Consider the following 22,334-nt stretch of genomic DNA (forward strand, 5'->3'; position numbering starts at 1 on the left):
GGCCTGCCTCAGAATGTCGGCACTGCCACTGACTATTCTGTGACTAGGCACCTTTTATAACTTCCATCAATGGGTTTCCACAGCTATAAAATGCTGAAACTGAAACCTAGCTTAAATGGCTTTCTTGAGGAATAGATCTGGTACATAGTAGGTGCTCAGCAAATGTCCATTCCCTTTCTTTATAGTACATTACTCTTTTGAAATTCAATACTTTGGCAGGGCGCGGTGGCTCAAGCCTGTAATCCCAGCACTTTGGGAGGCCGAGACGGGCGGATCACGAGGTCAGGAGATCGAGACCATCCTGGCTAACACGGTGAAACCCCGTCTCTACTAAAAAATTAAAAAAACTAGCCGGGCGAGGTGGCGGGCGCCTATAGTCCCAGCTCCTCGGGAGGCTGAGGCAGGAGAATGGCGTAAACCCGGCAGGCGGAGCTTTCAGTGAGCTGAGATCCGGCCACTGCACTCCAGCCTGGGCGACAGAGCGAGACTCCGTCTCAAAAAAAAAAAAAAAAAAAAAAAAAAAAAAAAAAAAAAAGAAATTCAATGCTTTACCAAGGCATTCGCCCTCTGCTGTGACTTGCTTTAATCCACCATCCTATTTGCCAGACGTGCAGTTGAGGGAGAAGAAGGCAAGGCAGTGAAGAGAGTTCTGGAGCATAAAAGCCTTTGTTTATAAATAACTTGGGAACCAGCTAGAAGAACGATTATATGATTTGAGATCACGTTATTTAACATTCATATGGTATTTGCATTTTTTCCAGTTATTTCTATTTAGTAGAGAGAAGTAATTTTGTTTATTAAAAAAAACAAGAATTCAAATTGTTTGTTTGTTTTAGATGGAGTCTTGCTCTGTCGCCCAGGTTGGAGTGCGGTGGCATGATCTCGGCTCACTGCAAATTCCACCTCCTGGGGTCAAGCGATTCTCCTGCCTCAGCCTCCCAAGTAGCTAGGATTACAGGCATGCCCCACCCTGCCCAGTTAATTTTTTATGTGTTTTTAGTAGAGACAGGGTTTCACCATGCTGGCCAGGTTGGTCTTGAACTCCTGATCTCATGATCCACTCGCTTTGGCCTCTCAAAGTGCTGGAATTACAGGCGTGAGCCACCACACCCGGCCTCAAAATTATTTTTAAAACGAACCCCCCACTTTATTTTTTATTTTTATTTTTTGAGATGGTATCTCTCTCTTATTGCCCAGCCTCGAGTGAAGTGGCACAATCTCAGCTCACTGCAACCTCTGCCTCCTGGGTTCAAGGGATTCTCTTGCCTCAGCCTCCCGAGCAGCTGGAATTACAGGCATCTGCCGTCACACCCGGCTAATTTTTTTGTATTTTTATTGGAGATGGCGTTTTGCCATGTTGGCCAGGCTGGTCTCAAACTCCTGACCTCAGGTGATCCACCCACCTCGGTCTCACAAAGTGCTGGGATTACAGGTGTGAGCCACCTTGCCTGGCTAACCCTCCAGTTTATAAACTGGATTTTAACCTACCAGTAATTTATTCAAGTAAATATATGAATTGATGCATAAAGCAGTTGATTATCAAATGTGCAAGAAAATGTCACCTATTAACTCTCTGATATTAACTTCAATAGCTAATTAAAAATAGTCATGTAGCCGGGCGCGGTGGCTCAAGCCTGTAATCCCAGCACTTTGGGAGGCCGAGACGGGCGGATCACGAGGTCAGGAGATCGAGACCATCCTGGCTAACACGGTGAAACCCCGTCTCTACTAAAAATACAAAAAAATAGCCGGGCGAGGTGGCGGGCGCCTGTAGTCCCAGCTACTCCGGAGGCTGAGGCAGGAGAATGGCATAAACCCGGGAGGCGGAGCTTGCAGTGAGCTGAGATCCGGCCACTGCACTCCAGCCCGGGCGACAGAGCAAGACTCCGTCTCAAAAAAAAAAAAAAAAAAAAAAAAAAAAAAAAAAAAAATAGTCATGTAAAGAAAGTTAATAATTATTTTTAAATTACAGAATGATTGCTTTATGAAAGAGAATGTTGTGATTTACCTATGCAATTTTTTATAATTATGATTTATAATTAAACATTGCAGTGTTTTCTGCCCTTAAAGACAAATGTTGACTTTAACAGCTTCTAATTTAGGATAGTTTTATAGTTTTTCACAATATGGAGTTTTTTTTTTTTTTTTTTGAGATGGAGTCTCGCTCTGTCGCCCAGGCTGGAGTGCAGTGGCCGGATCTCAGCTCACTGCAAGCTCCGCCTCCCGGGTTTATGCCATTCTCCTGCCTCAGCCTCCCGAGTAGCTGGGATTACAGGCGCCGCCACCTCGCCGGGCTAATTTTTTTGTATTTTTTAGTAGAGACGGGGTTTCACCGTGTTAGCCAGGATGGTCTCGATCTCCTGACCTCGTGATCCGCCCGTCTCGGCCTCCCAAAGTGCTGGGATTACAGGCTTGAGCCACCGCGCCCGACCCAGAAAACTTTTTAACACTAATTCTTTTTTTTTTTTTGGAGATGGGTTTTAGTCTTGTTGCCCAGGCTGGAGTGCAATGGCACAATCTCGGCTCACTGCAACCTCCACCTCCTGGGTTCAGGCGATTCTCCTGCCCCAGCCTCCCAAGTAGCTGGCATTACAGGCACCTGCCACCACGCCCAGCTATTTTTTTTTTTTTTTTTTTTGATGATTCTCGCTCTGTTCCCCAGGCTGGAGTACAGTGGCGCCATCTGCGCACACTGCAAGCTCCGCCTCCCGGGTTCAATCAGTTTTCTGCCTCAGCCTCCTGAGTGGCTGGGACTACAGGCACCTGCCACCACGCCCGGCTAGTTTTTTTTGTACTCTTAGTAGAGACGGTGTTTCAGCATCTTGGCCATGCTCCTCTTGAACTCCTGACCCCGTGATCTACCCGCTGACCTCCCAAAGTGCTGGGATTACAGGCGTGAGCCCCCGCTCCCGGCCTAATGCTTGTATTTTTAATAGAGAGCTAATAGTATGTTTAATAGAGATAGGGTTTCACCATGTTGGCCAGGCTGGTCTTGAACTCCTGACCACAGGTGATCCTCCTGCCTTGGCCTCCCAAAGTGCTGGAATGACAGGCCTGAGCCACCGCGCCGGCCGCTTAGTTCTTGAAATTGTGGAATGCGGCGGCAGGGAGGCAGGCGGGCTGCAGGCGGGGTCCGGCTCTGGGGCCAGTCTGGGCCACTGGCGGTCGGGACCCAGTCGAGGGCCGGACTGGTCAGGGTTCCGGCGAGCTCCGGCGTCCGAGTCCTGGTGGGCTGGCCTGGGGCAGGATCTGGCTGTGGCTGCGGGTCCTGGCCCGGGTCAGGTTTGGGCCTCCGATCCAGCCCGCCCCGGGGCAGGTTTCCATTGGAAGTCCCTGGGGCGGGCGGGGATGGAAGACCGGGAGGGCTCTGCGTCGGGGAAGGGGCTCTGAAGACCACGTGGGGGCGCTCGAAGGGGCCTGGGGCCACCCTCCTCTCTGGGTCAAAGGTCGTCGCAAGGGCAGGGGAACTTCCTCTTCCTTGGCTCTCCCCACTGACTTCCTGATAACCTGGTAGAATTCTCCCGCGGGCGTCGGGGTTGGGGGGAGGCGTGGCAACTTGAGGCGGCTCCCCGAAGGTGTGCGCAGGTTGCGGGGCTGGGTGCGGCGGTGGCAGCCTCTGCGACAGCGGGAGTGTAAGAGTGGACCCCCAGGCCGGGCGCGAGGAGGTGGAGCGGCGCCCGCCTTGTGCCTGGGATCGGCATGCGGGGGCAGGAGGGCAGCCGCGTGTCAGGTGACCAGCGCCATGTCCAGCCAGGTGGTGGGCAGTGAGCCTCTGTACATCATGGCAGAGCCGGCCAGGCCTGACAGTCCGAAGGGTTCCTCGGAGACGGAGACCGGAGCCTCCTGTGGCCCTGGCCCCTGTTCCAGCTCCCACCCGCTGCTTCCCAGGCCACAGGGAAGAGGAGGATGGGGAGGGGGCTGGGCATGGCGAGCAGGGCGGTAGGAAGCTGGTGCTCATCTCCCTGCCCAAGCGCCTCTGCCTCGTCTGTGGGGACATGGCCTCCGGCTACCACTACGGTGGGGCATCCTGTGAGAACTGCAAAGCCTTCTTCAAGAGGACCATCCAGGGGAGCATCCAGTACAGCTGTCCGGCGTCCAACGAGTGTGAGATCACCAAGCGGAGACGCAAGGTCTGCCAGGCCTGCCGCTTCACCAAGTGCCTGCGGGAGTGCGCCTGGACCGCGTCCGGGGTGAGTGGCAGAAGTACAAGCGGCGGCCGGAGGTGGATTGCTGCCCTTTCCGGACCCCTTCCCTGCTGGGCCCCTGGCAGTTGCTGGAGGCCCCCGGGAGACAGCCCCAGTGAATACACTGGTGTCTCATCTGCTGGTGGTTGAGCCTGAGAAGCTCTATGCCATGCCCGACCCTGCTGGCCCTGATGGGCACCTCCCAGCCTGTGGCTACCCTCTGTGACCTCTTTGACTGAGAGATTGTGGTCACCATCAGCTGGGCCAAGAGCATCCCAGGCTTCTCATTGCTGTCGCTGTCTGACCACATGTCAGGACTGCAAAGCGTGTGTATGGAGTTGCTGATGCCAGGTGTGGCCCAGCTCTCACTGCCACCGCAGGATGAGCTGGCCTTTGCTGAGGACTTAGTCCTGGATGAAGAGGGGGCACGGGCAGCTGGACTTGGGGAACGGGGATCTGCCCTGCTGCAACTGGTGCAGAGGCTGCAGGCCCTGTGGCTGGAGGGAGAGGAGTACGTTCTACTGAAGGCACTGGCCCTTGCCAGTTCAAACTCTGCGCACGTCGAAGATGCCGAGGCTGTGGAGCAGCTGCCAGAAGCGCTGCACGAGGCCCTGCTGGAGTACGAAGCTGGCCAGCCTGGCACCGGAGAGGGTGCTGAGCCGCGGTGGGCAGGCAGGCTGCTGCTCATGCTACCGCTCCTCCACCAGACAGCGGGCAAAGTGCTGGCCCATTTCTATGAGGTGAAGCTGGAGGTCAAGGTGCCCATGCACAAGCTGTTCTTGGAGATGCTCGAGGCCATGATGGACTGAGGCAAGAGGTGGGATTGGTGGGGGTTCTGGCATGACCTGCCTAGCATGGGGTCAGCCCCAAGGACGGGGCGGAGCTGGGGTCTGGGCAGTGCCACAACCTGCTGGCAGGGCCAGGGCAATGCCATCAGCCCCTGGGAGCAGGCCCCATGCCCTCCCCTCCCCCCTCCTAGGGGCTGTCAGAAGCTGGGAACATGTGTCCAGGCTCTGGGCACAGTGCTGCCCCTTGCAAACCATAATGTGCCCCCAGAGTGTGGGGGGCCTTGCAGAAGCCATAGGGGGCTGCAGGGGATGTGTAGGAGGCAGAAGCCTGTCTCAGGGAGGGAAGGGGATGGAGACCACAGTCTCCCAGTGGGTGATGCTTTTGCTGCTGCTTAATCCTACCCCCTCTTCAGAGCAGAGTGGGACTTGGAGAGCAAAGGCCCATGCTCCCTTCGCTCCTCTCATCATTTGCATTGGGCATTAGTGCCCCCCTTGAAGCAATAACTCCAAGCAGGCTCCAGCCCCTGGACCCCTGGGGTGGCCAAGGCTTCCCCATCAGCTCCCACCCAGCCTCCTCAGGGGGTAGGAGAGCACTGCCTCTATGCCCTGCAGAGCAGTAACACTATATTTATTTTTGGGTTTGACCAGGGAGGCGCAGGGCCATGGGGCAAGCCAGGGCCCACAGCCCTTGGCTGCACAGAGACTGTATTTTAATGTGTATTTGCTGCAAGGAGAAACCGCTTTTGGTTTTGAACATTTAATGAGAAAAATGTAAATATACTATCGAACTCAAAAAAAAAAAAAAAAAGAAATTGTGGAATGCATGATTGGCAACGTATTTTTTATTTTTATTTTTTCAAGTAATACCAGTACTGTTTAACTATAGCCAGCACTGGCTAAAATTTTTATATTTTTCAGAGTTGAAGTTGGTGAAAACATTCATGATTTAAACACCAGATCCTGAAAGGGGTTAAATCTACTTTGAAATGAATCTGCAATCAGTATTTCAAAGCTTTTCTGGTAATTTTAGTGATCTTATTTGATTAGACTTTTTCAGAAGTAGTAAATAAGGAATTTTAATAGGTTTTTATTAATGCACAGATAAATAGAAGTACAGTGAGGTCTATAGCCATTTTATAAAATAGCTTAAAAGTTTGTAAAAAAAAAATGAATCTTTGTAATTACTTAATATGTTAGTTAGGAACCCATCAAGCTTATATCTGCTGGACTTACAAATTATTTTAAATGCATTTATGTTTTTTGACACTACTCAGTGGAATGTGTAAGCTAGCTAATGCTTGTTTTCTGATTTGAAGCACTTTTAAATCTTATCCTGCTCCCTGCAAACAAAAGGTTTTGATCACAAGGGGAAATGTAAGATTGTTAACCCTGTTTCTCAGAAGGGCTCCTGTTAACTGCACATAAATATGAAACTTGTTTTTCCACTGTCGCACAGAATGCAACATTTCATGGGAGAAACCTGACCAAAACTAGCAATATCGACAACTCTAACAGATTCTAGTCAAAATTCAAACTTCATAGTGGTAAAGAAACAGGTTGTTCACTTGTCAGGATGCAAAAATTCTTAAGACTTCTGTTTGAAATTGCTCAATGACTAGGAGAAGATAGAGTAGTTTACCAAAATGATTTTTCCACCATATCAAAGCAAACAATTCGTAGGGTCAGGCCTACAATGAATAGGTATGGTGGTTCACAGAATTTTAAAAATAGAGTTAAAGAGAAGTGATGCACATTCTGGGGGCATTAGGGTAGGGAGATGAATCAAAAAATACCCCTAGTAATACTTTATATTTAATACTGCAAAAGCTTTACAAATGGAAACCACGCAGTTACCTGCCTTAGTTCTTTTGTCATAAAAACAATCACTTGGTTGGTTGTATTGTAGCTATTACTTATATAGCAACACTTCTTCAATTAGCAGTCTAGACATTTTATAAACAAATCTTCGACCAATTGATAATATTTCTGACTATTAATATTTTAGTGCTATAAAATGCTATGTGAATCTCTTAAAAATCTGACATTTTGTGGTCTGTATTAGACATACTGTTTTTATAATGTTTTACTTCTGCCTTAAGATTTAGGTTTTCTATTATTTTTATTTTATTTTTTTTTTTTGAGGCGGAGTCTCGCTCTGTCGCCCGGGCTGGAGTGCAGTGGCCGGATCTCAGCTCACTGCAAGCTCCGCCTCCTGGGTTTACACCATTCTCCTGCCTCAGCCTCCCAAGTAGCTGGGACTACAGGCGCCGCCACGTCGCCCGGCTAGTTTTTGTATTTTTAGTAGAGACGGGGTTTCACAGTGATAGCCAGGATGGTCTCGATCTCCTGACCTCGTGATCCGCCCGTCTCGGCCTCCCAAAGTGCTGGGATTACAGGCGTGAGCCACCGCGCCCGGCCTCAAGATTTAGGTTTTTAAAATGTATTTTTGCCCTGAGTTAAATGTTAATTTGATGCAAACTCTGCTTTTGAAATCATCATTTACTGGGTTCTAGCAAATTAAAAATTAAACTTGAAAAATAAAAAGAATAACACTTTCTCAGGTGGAGAAACGTTCCATCTTTCTGAGATGTCCTTCCTTAGTGTTCTGATGGTATAATAGTTGAAAATTTTAATATTCCATTCTGTCATTGGCCTGGATCCTGCTTATGAATGTGGTGGTCGTTATAAGGAAATCTTGGGACTGTAACATCCCCCCAAACTAGGAAGGCATTGAGAGACCAAAGAATAATTTGGGCAAGTTCAGCTTGACGAATAGCTGAGTTTACTAGGACTTACATACTGGACGTTCCTGAGAAGCTCTAGAGTCACCCTGCCTCCCATCTCTAAGCTGCCTTTAAGCTAGTGTTCTGACTGTTTGCCTGCTCTGTGTGCACGATGACAGTGTTTTCTTTGATATGTTCTCAGGCATGCCCCGGGATGTTTGGGTTCTCAGGGATCCCTGCTCCTCAGCTAGGCACCATGGCCTTGGCTCCCTGCCCAGCCTTCAGGATCCAGGCAACACACATGCACTCTGAAGTAACCTGGTGGGGGACACAGCACACTACAGTTGTCGATATTGCTAGTTTTGGTCAGGTTTCCCCCATGAAATGTTGCATTCTGTGAGACAGTGGGAGGTAAGTACTACCAATGACCGAATCCAGAGGTTCAGATTAGCTACTAATTTGGGTTAGAGCATTAATAATCAACTACCATTGCTATTACATAAAGATATACTGGTTCCTGCCCTTACACAGCTTACTGCCTGGAAGAGGCGATAGCATTTATAAAAAAACTTACTGAAGATATACTGGTTCCTGCCCTCACACAGCTTACTGCCTGGAAGAGGAGATAGCATTTATAAAAAAACTTACTGAAGATATACTGGTTCCTGCCCTCACACAGCTTACTGCCTGGAAGAGGAGATAGCATTTATAAAAAAACTTACTGAAGATATACTGGTTCCTGCCCTTACACAGCTTACTGCCTGGAAGAGGAGATAGCATTTATAAAAAAACTTACTGAAGTGACTTACTGATTGTTCAGGAGATGGGAAGAACATTCAAGGAATATATTTAACAGACTTGTAGTGTTTTCTTTGGGTAAGAAATTCGCCATTTTAAGTCTAAAAGAAATAAGAGTGTCTTCTTGCTTGACATTAAATTTGGTTTACTAGTAAAATCAATGAAGAAACTCAATACGAGTGGTTTCCAGCATGTAAGTGATGAGCATTTCTAAAGAATAGAAGTTAGTTTTTAGGATCTTGGTAGAAATAATGTTGTATATGGACTTGGGAGGCTGAGACAACAGGATGGCTTGCAACTAGGAGTTCAAGACCAGCCTGGACAACATAGTGAGCCCCTTTCTCTAAAAAATAGAAAAAAATTATCCAGGCATGGTAGTACATGCCTGTAATCCTAGCGACTTGGGAGGTTGAGGTGGCAGGATCACTAGAGCCCAGAATTTGAGGCTGCAGTGAGCCACCATTGTGCCATAACACTCCATCCTAAGCAACAGAGTGGGATTCCATCTCGAAGCTGCAGGCGGGGAAAAGAGTGTTGTATATAAAAGGTAAGTTCCTAGGCTGGCCTCCAAGGGCTCATTTAATCTTTCTACCAGTTACTTATAGAAACTTTTGATTTTCCCCCTATTTAATATACTATTGGAGCTAAATCTCATTCATGTAGCACCTACTCATGTGGCTTACAGATCGTAGGAACTAGTTATCTTAAATTCTTTTTTTGAACAAATCGTACTATAAAATATACATCTATAGAGGAAAGAAGTTAATTCGGTGTTTGTTCATTTGAACTGAAAGTGAAGCTAGGAGAACAACCCCCTTCTCGTATTGTGAAAACTGCATTCTCTTGTGTATGATAAAAAGGAAGTGCAGAATGCATAGGGACAATGACTCGCCTCTCCCCAGCTCAAATGGTTAAGCGTGCATTGGAAAGGAATTTGTTGGCTGGGCGTCATGGCTTACGCCTGTAATCCCAGCACTTTGGGAGGCCAATGTGGTGGATCACCTGAGGTCAGGAGTTCAAGACCAGTCTGGCCAACCTGGTGAAACCCCATCTCTACTAAAAATACAAAAATTGGCTGGGCATGGTGGCAGGTACCTGTAATCCCAGCTACTCGGGAGGCTGAGGCGGGAGAATCATTTGAACCCAGGAGGCGGAGGTTGCAGTGAGCCCATACACTCCAGTCTGGGCGACAAGCAAAACTCCATCTCAAAAAAAAAAAAAGGAAATTTGTTGTTGTCAGGACAGCTGCTGTTGTCCAGCCAGAAGAGACACTTGAAGATTCTTGAAGGAGCCAGGTTACTTTTTAAAATGTAAAAATCTTAATTCTAAAACTGAAGTTAGTTGGCAAGGAAGCATTGAAGTTTTAGGTATTCTATCAAACAGTATCAAATGACTGTATTCTAGTGAGGAAAATAGCACCCAAATTTATACAATAATTTCCTCTCATGAAGGGACTGTTTGAATATGCTACACTTGCATGAGTCTAAAGAATGCCCCCAATTTTTTTTTTTTTTTTTTTTTGAGATGGAGTCTTGCTCTGTCGCCCGGGCTGGAGTGCAGTGGCCGGATCTCGGCTCACTGCAAGCTCCGCCTCCCGGGTTCACGCCATTCTCCTGCCTCAGCCTCCGAGTAGCTGGGACTACAGGCGCCGCCACCTCTCCCGGCTAGTTTTTTTGTATTTTTTAGTAGAGACGGGGTTTCACCGTGTTCGCCAGGATGGTCTCAATCTCATGACCTTGTGATCCGCCCGTCTCGGCCTCCCAAAGTGCTGGGATTACAGGCTTGAGCCACCGCACCCGGCCAGAATGCTCCCAATTAAGTACAAGAATAGCAAAATATGGAAACATAAATTTAGGGGTTGTTCGCTGCTGTTTTCCCACCACCTCAAGTAATGCTGGAAATACAGCATGCCTTCAGTCATTTTTTTTATTGACCGATTGAATGAGTGATTCTGTTCCATGATTCCCACGTCTTGTTCCACACTAAGTTCCTACCACTGCTGTAGAGGATATAGTCATAGGCCCTCTTGGTTATCCTAGAGTCGACAGGCAGTATAGCTTAACAGAAAGAGTGTTGGTGTTGTGTAGAACTGGATTCAAATTCAGATTCTGCCACCCTAACCGTTGCCCACCTATAAAATGAGGGCTAGCACATACATCTCAAGGATGAAATGAGGTAATCTGAGAAAGCATCGGGCATAGTGCCTGGAATATAGTACATATTTAATAAATGCTTGCAACTATGAGCAAGTGTAAAAGTAGAGTGATGACCCTAATGATGATGGAAAAGACATAGGTCAGTCAGTGACCACCAAGTAAAAAGAAAACCGAGACAATGAAGTTATTTTACTGGTGTGATTGCTCTGTAAATGTGGCTGGTTAAGGCTGACAACTGATTGTTTCCCAGTATCAGATGATCTAGGCCAAAATACTTAATATCTAGCAGTCAGTGTGTGGTTAGACACATTTCTGCACATAAAGACTCAGAAACAGATTCAGAAAAAGCAAAATAGATAAAATAAGGCTCACAGAAGAGTAAATGAGCTATGTGTTGATATGCTTTAGTAGGCTTGGCAAGACTGAATAAAGAGGTAAGCTGGAGGATGGATCATAGGCAATCTATGCCTCTAACCCAGAAATTGTGTTCCTAGGAATTTGTTTTAAGGAAATATTACAGATATGCACAAAAGTGTAACTATAAGGGTATTTGTCATTACAGTATTTAAAAGAGAAAATATATAAATGATCAAAATATTCAACAGTAGGGGATTGTGATACATATATATATAAAATGGGATACTGATGCAAGCATTCAGTGAAAAAAGTAGATTGCCAAACCATACGATCCTCATTTATTTTACTTTATTTTATATATTTATTTATTTGGGACAGAGTCTCACTCTGTGGCCCAGGCTGGAGTGCGGTGGCACAATCTCGGCTTACTACAAGCTCAACCTCCTGGGTTCATGCCATTCTCCTGCCTCAGCCTCCCATGTAGCTGGGACTGCAGGCCCCCGCCACCACGCCCAGCTACTTTTTTTTGTATTTTTAGTAGAGACGGGGTTTCACCGTGTTAGCCAGGATGGTCTCGATCTCCTGACCTAGTGATCCGCCCGCCATGGCCTCCCAAAGTGCTGGGATTACAGGCGTGAGCCACTGCACCCAGCTGATCCTCATTTATTTTAAAAAGCGAGATCACACAGAAAAAAAATAAGAAAGATCAAAAATGTTGGTAAAAATAACTAAAGGATAAAAATATAGGGAAAAAGGTAGCCAAGGGATAGATATCGTTACTCATTTTCTTTTTGCAACTTTATTAAGGTATAATTTGTGTGCAATAAACTGCACATATTTAAAATATATAACTTGACTAGTTTTGACAAATATATACACCCATGAAACTGCCAGTTATAATTTTGAACATTTTCATGATCCTCCAAAGTTTCCTTGTGTCCTTTTGCAATACACACACAGACACACACACACACACACAGTACGCAGGCAACCATTGATCTGCTGTTACAATACATTAGTTTGCATCTTTTAGAGTTGTACGTAACTGAAATCACACAGTATGTACTCCTTTGCGTCAGGCTTCTTTGACTCAGCATAATGATTTGAGATTCATCCATGCTGTTACATGTACTAGTAACACATTTGTATTACTGAGTAGTATACAATTGTATGAATGTGTCACTTTTTTTTTTTTTTTTTTTTGAGAAGGAGTCTCGCTCTGTCACCCAGGCTGGAGTGCAGTGGCCAGATCTCAGCTCACTGCAATCTCCGCTTCCCGGGTTTACGCCATTCTCCTGCCTCAGCCTCCCGAGTAGCTGGGACTACAGGCGCCCGCCACCTCGCCCGGCTAGTTTTTTGTATTTTTTTAGTAGAGACGGGGTTTCACCGTGTTAGCCAGGATGGTCTCGATCTCCTGACCTCGTGATCCGCCCGCCTCGGCCTCCCAAAGTGCTGGGATTACAGGCTTGAGCCACCGCGCCCGGCCAAATGTGTCACATTTTTGTACCTATTCACCTGTTAGTAGACATTTGGGTTGTTTCCCAAATTACAACCCACATTTGGCTATTACAAAGAAAGCTGCCATTAACTTTTGTGTACAAATCTTTGTGTGGACATGTATTATCTCTTGGGTGAATATCCAGGAATGAAATGGCTATGTTGAATAATAGATATATTTTTAACTTTATAAGAAGCCATCAAACTGTTGGTCCAAGGTGGTTGTCCCATTTTACATTCCCAGTAGCCATAACTGGTGGGAATATGATTCATTCTCAAAAGATGATCTGAAGTTTCAAAAGTAAATAAGTTATTGAAACATGTAATACGATGGTGGTAATTAGCCAATAAGATAATACCTTACTCATAGGGTTGGTTGTGAGGATTACATGCACTAATGCATAAAAAGCATTTAAGCACAGAGGAAGTAGTCAGTATTCATTAGCAGTTTTATCATCATTCTGTAAATTTAACTTCGTTGGTTGTTAACAGTAGTACATTAGTGACTAATTTTGATAGACTAAAAATAAAGATAAACAAGCTAGACTTTAAAAAACAGAGTTGTATATTGTACAAAAAACATTCACATTCATAAAAATACCCTGAAACAAAATATAAATTTATTTTTTTCTTTCTAGTAGAGGGGGCAGTGATTACCTGGCATTGTTGTAAAACAGAAGTTAAGCTTGCCATTATTGTGGTTATAATTTTTAATATAATTTTTGCAGTTATCGCTCAGTAACTTTTTATTATATACTATTTAATTATGAGTGTCAAGGTCTGAAAAATACATGATCAATTCAGGATTGGTTATAACTTTTTAAAGAAAGATATTTACATTGACTTGTTCTTACTTAAAATGTGTTTATTATACAGACACGTCACCTTCGCTTTGGGATATGGAATTTGCTAAGCAGTTAGCCACAGTAAGTGAACAACCCCTTCAGAATGGGTTTGAAGAGCTGATCCAGTGGACCAAGGGGACCAAGAGGGGAAACAGTGGGAGTTCCCAATTAACAATGAAGCAGGTAAGTGTTAATTTCAGGGGGTTATAAAATTTATTGATTAAAATTATTTCTGCCAGATATTCACTTTCAGAGTGTGGATACTTACATGAATTTCATGAATTTCAAAACACTTTGTAGATATCTTCATGGTGTCCTAAAATAAATCTGACAAGGTTTTTTAAAAAAGATGTTAGAATTTCAATTAGTTTCAGATGCTCGATAAGGAAAATGAAGAAGTAAAACTATATGGCAAAAATGCATCATGAATTTCTATGACATAAAAGGACTGAGAACTGCAAATGATTGCAATTTTCTAATCGCTCAACAGGATATTACTTGGTGAATCTTCTATATATTAAATAAGGGGTATGAGATTATACTTCAATTTTAGAGAACATTACAATTCTTAAAGTCTCACGCTGGTGTCCTTTAGTCATAAAACCATTGCATTAATGAGGTGCAGGGAACTTGTATGAGCTACTCAAAGCAAAAACATTGGTAGGCTTTTGAAATCTTTGCCCACATAATATAGATGCTTTGAACTGGCAACAGAATATCATCTACTGGTTAGTTTTTGGAGATGTTACCTCTTCCTAAATCAAAAGGAAAACAGTATTACTATGCTATTTATTTTTTATGAAACCCATGTTGTCATCAGTTAAACATTTTAATTGAATTTATAGAAGTATTTTGAATTAGGAAAGATTGATGTACTTTTAGGGTAAGATTAGCTAGAAGTTAGAAGAGCCTGAATAAGTCTTAGGAAAATGTAGTCCTTATTTTACCCTTCATAATGTTGTGGTATCATTGTAATAGCTTAATTTTTGATCATCTTTAATTTGCTAGATTGATAGGTGGAACAGAAGCTTAAATATCAGAAATATTTAATCTTACATGTCAATAATATAATTAATATAAAGTGTTGCTTTTTATAGGAGAACTTTAGAGACAGATTCTTTTAGCAAATTCTTAATATTTCATATATTCATATTTTTGTTTTTGTTTTTTGAGATGAATTCTCTCTCTGTCTCACAGACTGGAGTGCAGTGGCATGATCTCGGCTCACTGCAACCTCTGCCTCCTGGGTTCAAGCAATTCTCATCCCCCAGCCGAGTAGCTGGGATTACAGGCGTGCATCACCACACCCAGCTAATTTTTGTATTTTTAGTAGAGAAGGGGTTTCACAGCGTTGGCCAGGCTGGTCTCAAACTCCTGACCTCAGGTAATCCGCCTGCCTTGGCCTCCCAAAGTGCTGGGATTGTAGGTGTGAACCACCATACCTGGCCTGTATATTCATATTGTACCTGCAATAATATGGCATACTGTGTTTCGTGTATTACATAATGTATGTATTGCTTAAAGTATGGTTTCTGTGTTCTGGAAGGTATCACGGTAAGGTAAAAAGACCAATGCATTTTTAAGTTGTACCAATCTGAGTACCAGCTCTGTCCATTATTGGCCATTTGCCTTTAAGGATGTTATTTAAGCTCCTGGGCCTCAGTTTCCTCTTCTGCAAAATAATATCTGATATTAAGGAAAGATTTGGTCTACTCTTACAACATGTTTGGATTTCATTATTTGAAGCACTTGGATGTTCCAAGTCCTCATGGTTAAAAACTTGATTTGAAAACCCAGTATTAGGCCAGGCACGGTGGCTTGCTTATGCCTGTAATCCTAGTTACTTGGGAGGCTGAGGCAGGAGAATCACTTGAACCCGGGAGGCAGAGGTTGCGGCCAAGATTGCACCACTGGACTCCAGCCAGGGTGACAGAGTGAAACTCTGTCTCAAGAAAAAAAAAATAAATTAATTAATTAAAAAGGAAGAAAGAAAAAAATAACAGTATTGAGGTATAATAATGTGACTTTATTCAGGAGAGTCAGTGAAGCATAGTGGTTAGAAGTTCAAGATCCTGAGTGAGTTACAGAATTGATCTCTCCAAGCCTCACTTCCTTCATCTCTAAAATGATGGGAATAATAATAATAGGACTCATTATATGAGGTTGGTGTGGGGAGTACGTGAGGTTAACAAGTAAAGCATCATCCGTCATCATCCCTGTTTCTACAGCAACAACATTGTGAAGGGGTTTGCTTCTGTAACTATTTTCTGTTGTATACTGTAACATTTTATTTTTAAAAATTTTACCTTGTACTGTAACATTTTAAATCTTAGAATATTAACAAGGATAGAATGTATTATCTGGGAACCACCAAATAGGGTGCTAGGAAAGCACCAACTCCTGGTATATTGTCATCAGCAGTGAAACACTTAAGTGCATCAAAATTGTAAGTGATCAAACTCCAATGGAATTTATCTTAAATTTGACCTGGTTTCTGAGAAAATTTAATTTCTAAGACAGGAGAGAAACATCTTTTTTTTGGTCAGGTTGAGGAGATAAATGTGACAGTTATCCACATGACACTGTGCATATTATCGATATTTCAGTGTTGGAAAAGGAGGTAGTGGGTAACTCATTTGCAGCTCCTTAAGGCAATTGTTATCTGAAGTAAAAACAGGAAAGGACTGTGAAAACTCTCACTTTGATCACTGCCTGGGTACACACTTAGAAACTTGTACTTTCAGAAACTGGCATTGTAACCTGCATCCTCAACAATTCAATAACTTTCTTTAATATTTCTTATAGTTAAATGTTGAGATTAATGAAATACATTTCTTTCCCCACTAATACTTAGCTTTATATGAAGATTTACTTGGATGTTTCTGGGGAAAGATGTTTTGTTTTGTTTTTAGTAGCTCACTGGGTCAGTGTTGGAACATAATACTGAAAATGACAAAATGACATGTGTTTACAATTTAATGCGCACTATGGTGTTTTTCCATTATATAAAAATTAAGGTTTATTGTTTTGCCACTTAATGCGTATAAATTATTTTTCCAACTTAGAATAGCTTTCTGTTTCTGTTTTAAGAACTTGTTAGTCCCTTCTCTTGTGCTTTGCCTGCACAGAGATTTACAAGCGCTATTAGGTGGAATTGTTGTCACTTAGATTTGGTACTAGGTTTATATGTTGGATTGTCAATGACATCGTTTTTATTTTAGCTTCTACTTTGATTTTAACTAAATTTAATCACATTTATGCCTACCCAGTAACAGTGTTTCTAAGGCTGGGTTTTATGGGGGGGGGGATTTGTGAGGGGGAGTGTTGGCTTCTTTAATACACCATAACAGCATGATCCATGAAAGAAGACAGTGGTAAGTTGAACTATATTTAAAATAAGACGCCTGCACTGTGAAAGATACTGTTACAAAATAAAAAGACGCCGGGCGCGGTGGCTCAGGCCTGTAATCCCAGCACTTTGGGAGGCCGAGGTGGGCGGATCACCTGAGGTCAGGAGTTCGAGACCAGCCTCAACATGGAGAAACCCTGTCTCTACTAAAAATACAAAATTAGCTGGGCATTAGCCGGGCATGGTGGTGCATGCCTGTAATCCCAGCTACTCGGAAGGCGCTACTTGGGAGACTGAGGCAGGAGAATTGCTTGAACCTGGGAGGCAGAGGTTGCGGTGAGCCGAGATTGCGCCATTACACTCCAGCCTGGGCAACAAGAGTGAAACTCCATCTCAAAAAAATAAAATAAATAAAATAAAATAAAAAGACAAGCCACAGAGTAGGAGAAAATATTTGCAAAACACCTATCTGTGATAAAGGATAGGTATACAAAATATATATTAAAAATTATTGCCCAGGTTTGGTGGCTCATGCCTGTAATCCCAGCACATTGGGAGGCTAAGGCGGGTGGATCACCTGAGGTCAGGAGTTCAAGACTAGCCTGGCCAACACGGTGAAACCTCATCTTTACTGAAAATACAAAAATTAGCCAGGCATGGTGGTGGATGACTGTAATCCCAGCTACTTGGGAGGTTGAGGCAGGAGAATGCTTGAACCCGGGAGGTGGAGGTTGCAGTGAGCCGAGATTGCACCATTGTACTCCAGCCTGGGCAACAAGAGTGAACCTCCGTCTCAAAAAAATAAATAAAATAAAAAGACAAGCCACAGAGTAGGAGAAAATATTTGCAAAACACCTATCTGTGATAAAGGATAGGTATACAAAATATATATTAAAAATTATTGCCCAGGTTTGGTGGCTCATGCCTGTAATCCCAGCACATTGGGAGGCTAAGGCAGGTGGATCACCTGAGGTCAGGAGTTCAAGACTAGCCTGGCCAACACGGTGAAACCTCGTCTTTACTGAAAATACAAAAATTAGCCAGGCATGGTGGCGGATGACTGTAATCCCAGCTACTCGGGAGGTTGAGGCAGGAGAATGCTTGAACCTGGGAGGTGGAGGTTGCAGTGAGCCGAGATCGCACCACTGCCCTCCAGCCTGGGCAACACGAGTGAACCTGTCTCAAAATAAATAAATAAATAAAAATAAATAAAAATAAAAAATCTTAAAACTCTACAATGAGAAATGAAAAACTCAATTATAAAATGGCAAAATATGACTGGGTGCAGTGGCTCATGCCTATAATCCCAGCCCTTTGGGAGGCCGAGGCAGGCAGATCACTTGAGGTTAGGAGTTTAAGACCAGCCTGGCCAACACAGTGAAACCCTGTCTCCACTAAAAATACAAAAATTAGCCAGGCGTGGTGGTGCATGCCTGTAATTCCAGGTAGTCAGGAGGATGAGGCAGGAGAATCTCTTGAACCTAGAACAGGGAGGTTGCAGTGCGCTGAGATCTCGTCACTGCACTCCAGCTTGGGTGAAGGAGCAAGACTCTGTCTCAATAAAATAAAGTAAAATAAAGTAAATAACATGGGCTGGTGCGGTGGCTTATGCCTGTAATTCCAGCATATTGGAAGGCCGAGGTGGGCGGATCACCTGAGGTCAGGAGTTTGAGACCAGCCTGGCCAACATGGTGAAGCCCCATCTCTACTAAAAACAAAAATTAGCTGCGTATAGTGTCACACGTCTGTAATCCCAGCTACATGGGAGGCTAAGGCAGGAGAATTGCTTGAACGCAGAAGGCGGAGGTTGCATTGAGCTGAGATTGCGCCGCTGCACTCCAGCCTGGATGACAGAGCTGAGACTTAGTCTCAAAAACATAAATAAATAAAAATAAAAATGGTAAAATATCTGTTCAGATGCCTTACCAAAGAACATATAAGGATGCCATATGAAAAGATCGTATGTTGTTAGGAAATTGGAAATCATTTTTTTCAAATAGCTAAATGTTCACTTTTGTATTTATGTCTGCTTTTTAAAACTCTCATTTGTGTCTCTAATTTTTGTTTTCTTCCTATTTTTTTAATTTCCAACTTTTAGGTTCAGGGGTACACGTGCAAGTTTGTTACTTGGGTAAATTGAGCGTCATGGGGGTTTGGCGTACAGCTAATTTTGTCACCAGGTGATCAGCATAATACCTGATAGGCAGTTTCCCAACCTTCATTCTCCTCCCACCCTCCACCCTCAGATAGGCTCCAGTGCCTGTTGTTCCCTTCTTTGTGTCTGCATATACCCATTGTTTAGCTCCCACTTATCAGTGAGGACATGCAGTATTTGGTTTTCTGTTTCTGCATTAATTCACTTAGGATAATGGCCTCCAGCTCCATCCATGTTGCAGCAAAGGCCATGATCTCATTATTTTTGTAGCTGCATAGTATTCCATGGTGTATATGTTCCCCCCTTTTCTTTATCCAGTCCACCATTCATGGGCACCTAGGTTGATTCCATGTCTTTGCTATTGTGAATAGTGCTGCAGTGAACATACATATGCATGTATCTTTATGATAGACTAATTTATATTCATGTGGGCATATACCCAGTAATGGGATTGCTGGGTCGAATGGTAGTTCTGTTTTAAGTTCTTTGAGAAATCTCCAGACCACTTTCCACAGTGGCGGAACTAATTTACATTTCCACCAACAGTGTGTAAGCATTCCCCTTCCTCTGCAACCTCACCAGCATCTGTCGTTTTCGATTTTTTAATAATAGTCATTCAGACTGGTGTGAGGTGGTGTCTCATTGTGGTTTTGATTTGCATTTCCCGAATAATTCATGACATTGAGCATTTTTTATATGTTTGCTGACCATGTGTATATCTTCTTTTGAGAAGTGTCTGTTCATGTCCTTTGCCCATTTTTTAATAGGGTTGATTGTTTTTTGCTTCTTCAGTTGTTTGAGTTATAGATTCTGGATATTAGACCTTTGTTGGATGAATAGTTTGCAGTTATTTTCTCATTCTCTAGGTTGTCTGTTTATTGAAATTTCTTTTGTTGTGCAGAAGCTCATTAGTTTTATTAGATCGCACTTGTCAATTTTTATTTTTTGTTACAGCTGCTTTTTTTTTTTTAGACAGTGTTCAGTCTTGTTGTGGAGGGGAGTGCAGTGGGGCGATCTCAGCTCACTGCAGCCTCTGCCTCCCAGGCTTAAGTGATTCTCCTGCCTCAGCCTCCCAAGTAGCTGGGATACAGGCGCCCGCCGCCATCCAGCTAATTTTTTTGTATTTTTCATATAGACAGGGTTTTGCCATTTTGCTGCTGAGGTGGGCAGATCACCTGAGGTCAGGAGTTTGAGATCAGCCTGGCCAACGTGGTGAAACCTTGTCTCTACTAAAAATTAGAAAAATTAGCCGAGTGTGGTGGCACACTCCTGTATGTAGTCCCAGCTACGTGGGAGGCGGGATAATTGCTGGAACCCAGAAGGTGGAGGTTGCAATAAGCTGAGATTGCACCACTGCACTCCAACCTGGGTGACAGAGCAAGACTCTGTCTTAATTTAAAAAAAAAAAAAGAAAGAAAGACTGAAAATCAATGAAGTAAGCTTATAATCCTAAGATATGAGAAAAGGAACAAGTGGTGTTTTTGTTTGTTTTGTTTTGAGACAGAGCCTTGCACAGGCTAGAGTACAGTGGCACATAGCTCACTGCCGCCTTGACCTCCTGGGCTCAAGTGATCCTCCCACTGCAGCCTCCCATGTAGCTGGGACCACAGGCTCACACTACCATGCCTAGCTAATATTTTTATTTGTAGAGACAGGGTCTCACCATGTTGTCCAGACTGGTCTTGAACTCCTGGGCTCAAGCTGTTCTCCTGCTCAGCCCCCCAAAGTGTTGGGATTACAGGCATGAGCCACCATGCCTGGCCTACATGAAATACATGCTTATTTGGTTTTGATTTTTACACTTTGAGGCCAAGATGAACCCCCATGACCCCCCAAAAAGGAATATCCTACTAGCTTCACATTATAAATGGAATATTTACACAATATAAACAGAGAAAACTGAGATGGGGTGATTAGGAGATTTAATAAGTCAGAGTAAATCTTAAAGGGAAATTGAATGAAATGTCTAAAGTAAAGGCAGAAATTAATAGAAATAGTATAGTAAGATCCATAAAGTCAAACACTAATTCATTTTTAAAAAACTAATAAATTTCTATCCAGATTTATTTTTTTAAAAAGCTGGGTGCAGTTGCTCACGTCTGTAATCCCAGTGACTGGGGAGGGAAATGGAAGGATTGCCTAAGCCCAGGAGCTGGAGGCTGCAGTGAGCTATGATCATGCCACTGTACTCCATCCTGAGTGATAGAGCAAGACCCGTATCTAAAAAAATGTTTAAAATGTGACTAACTATTGATGTTGTAAAGATTAAGACATTTATTTTTAAAGAAGCTATTATGAACAATTTCAGGGCAGCAAATTTGAAAATTTCATGGGCAAATTACTCAAAACTATGTTATCAAAATAATTTTAAAGGAAAAACTGAATAATCATTAAAGAAATTTGATTGGTATTTTAAAATCTTCCCGGAAAACAAACCCTAAACTCAGAGAAGTTTTCACGAATATTCTACTGAACAGGAAAAAAATAATTCCAATCTTATATAAATTATTCCAAAACATAGACAAAGAGGAAGCACTCCCCAATTCATCTCAATCATGAAGACAAATTTGAAAAATCCAAAGCAAGATAGTACAGCAAATTCAGCAATGACTAGAAATCATTATCAGGCTGAGTTTATTCCACAATGTCAGGGCAATTTAACAATGGAGGAAAAAGATCACACATTATCTCAAAAGATGCAGAAAAAAAAAGTTTGGTAAACGTTGGCAGCCGTTTATAATTTAAAAATATATAAATTTTAGAAAACTTGAAGTAGAAGATAACTTTTTTAACCTGATAAGTGGCATTTACAAAAAGCCTACAGCAAATGCCTTACTTTATGCTGAATTACTAAATGAAAAGATTATAAATAAGGGCAGGATAATCACTCTCACGATTTCAGCATTGTACCGGGGGCCTAGTCTATGCAGTATAGCAAGAAAACAAGTGATTAGGATTGGAAATCCACCCTCTAGTAACCCCAAGTAAGTCACAGCCTCTCTTTGAGTGTGGATGACACCTGAGACTTGCTTCCAACAATAGAATATGGCTGAGGTGATGGGGGTAGTCACTCCTCTGATTGGTTCATGTTATATGGCAAAAGTAATGGAATAGTGATTCTTGTGATTATGTTATGTTATAGAGACTCCTTGTTAGCAGACTAGAGTGCGCTATCATGTTGTAAGAAGGCCTGTGAATTAGCCACCTGGCAAGAAATCTTGGGGACCACTAGGAGCTGATGGAAAACCCCAGCTGACAGCCAGAACAAATTGTGAAACTTCTGTTTTACAATGCCAGGTAATCACTGCCCCGCTACTGGAAAGAAAAAAATACATTTGTCTTTTTTTTCAGGGTATTTTTATGAATGTGAATGTTTTTTGTACAATATTTATAGGAATTTAATACCTTTCTGAAATTTGCTAGGTAAGTGGTGCAGCCAACACTTAAACCCTAGATCAGCAGACTCCAACAGTGAAGTACTT

The 22,334-nt window shown here is 43.2% G+C and overlaps 1 pseudogene; it reads left to right on the top strand.

The window, feature by feature from the left end:
- The first annotated feature begins 3,452 nt into the window (after positions 1–3,452).
- LOC104654095 overlaps positions 3,453–22,334 on the top strand; it is a 37,363-nt pseudogene continuing 18,481 nt past the window's right edge.

The sequence above is a fragment of the Rhinopithecus roxellana genome, chromosome 18 (genome assembly GCF_007565055.1).
Source record: "Rhinopithecus roxellana isolate Shanxi Qingling chromosome 18, ASM756505v1, whole genome shotgun sequence".
Classification (NCBI taxonomy): domain Eukaryota; kingdom Metazoa; phylum Chordata; class Mammalia; order Primates; family Cercopithecidae; genus Rhinopithecus; species Rhinopithecus roxellana.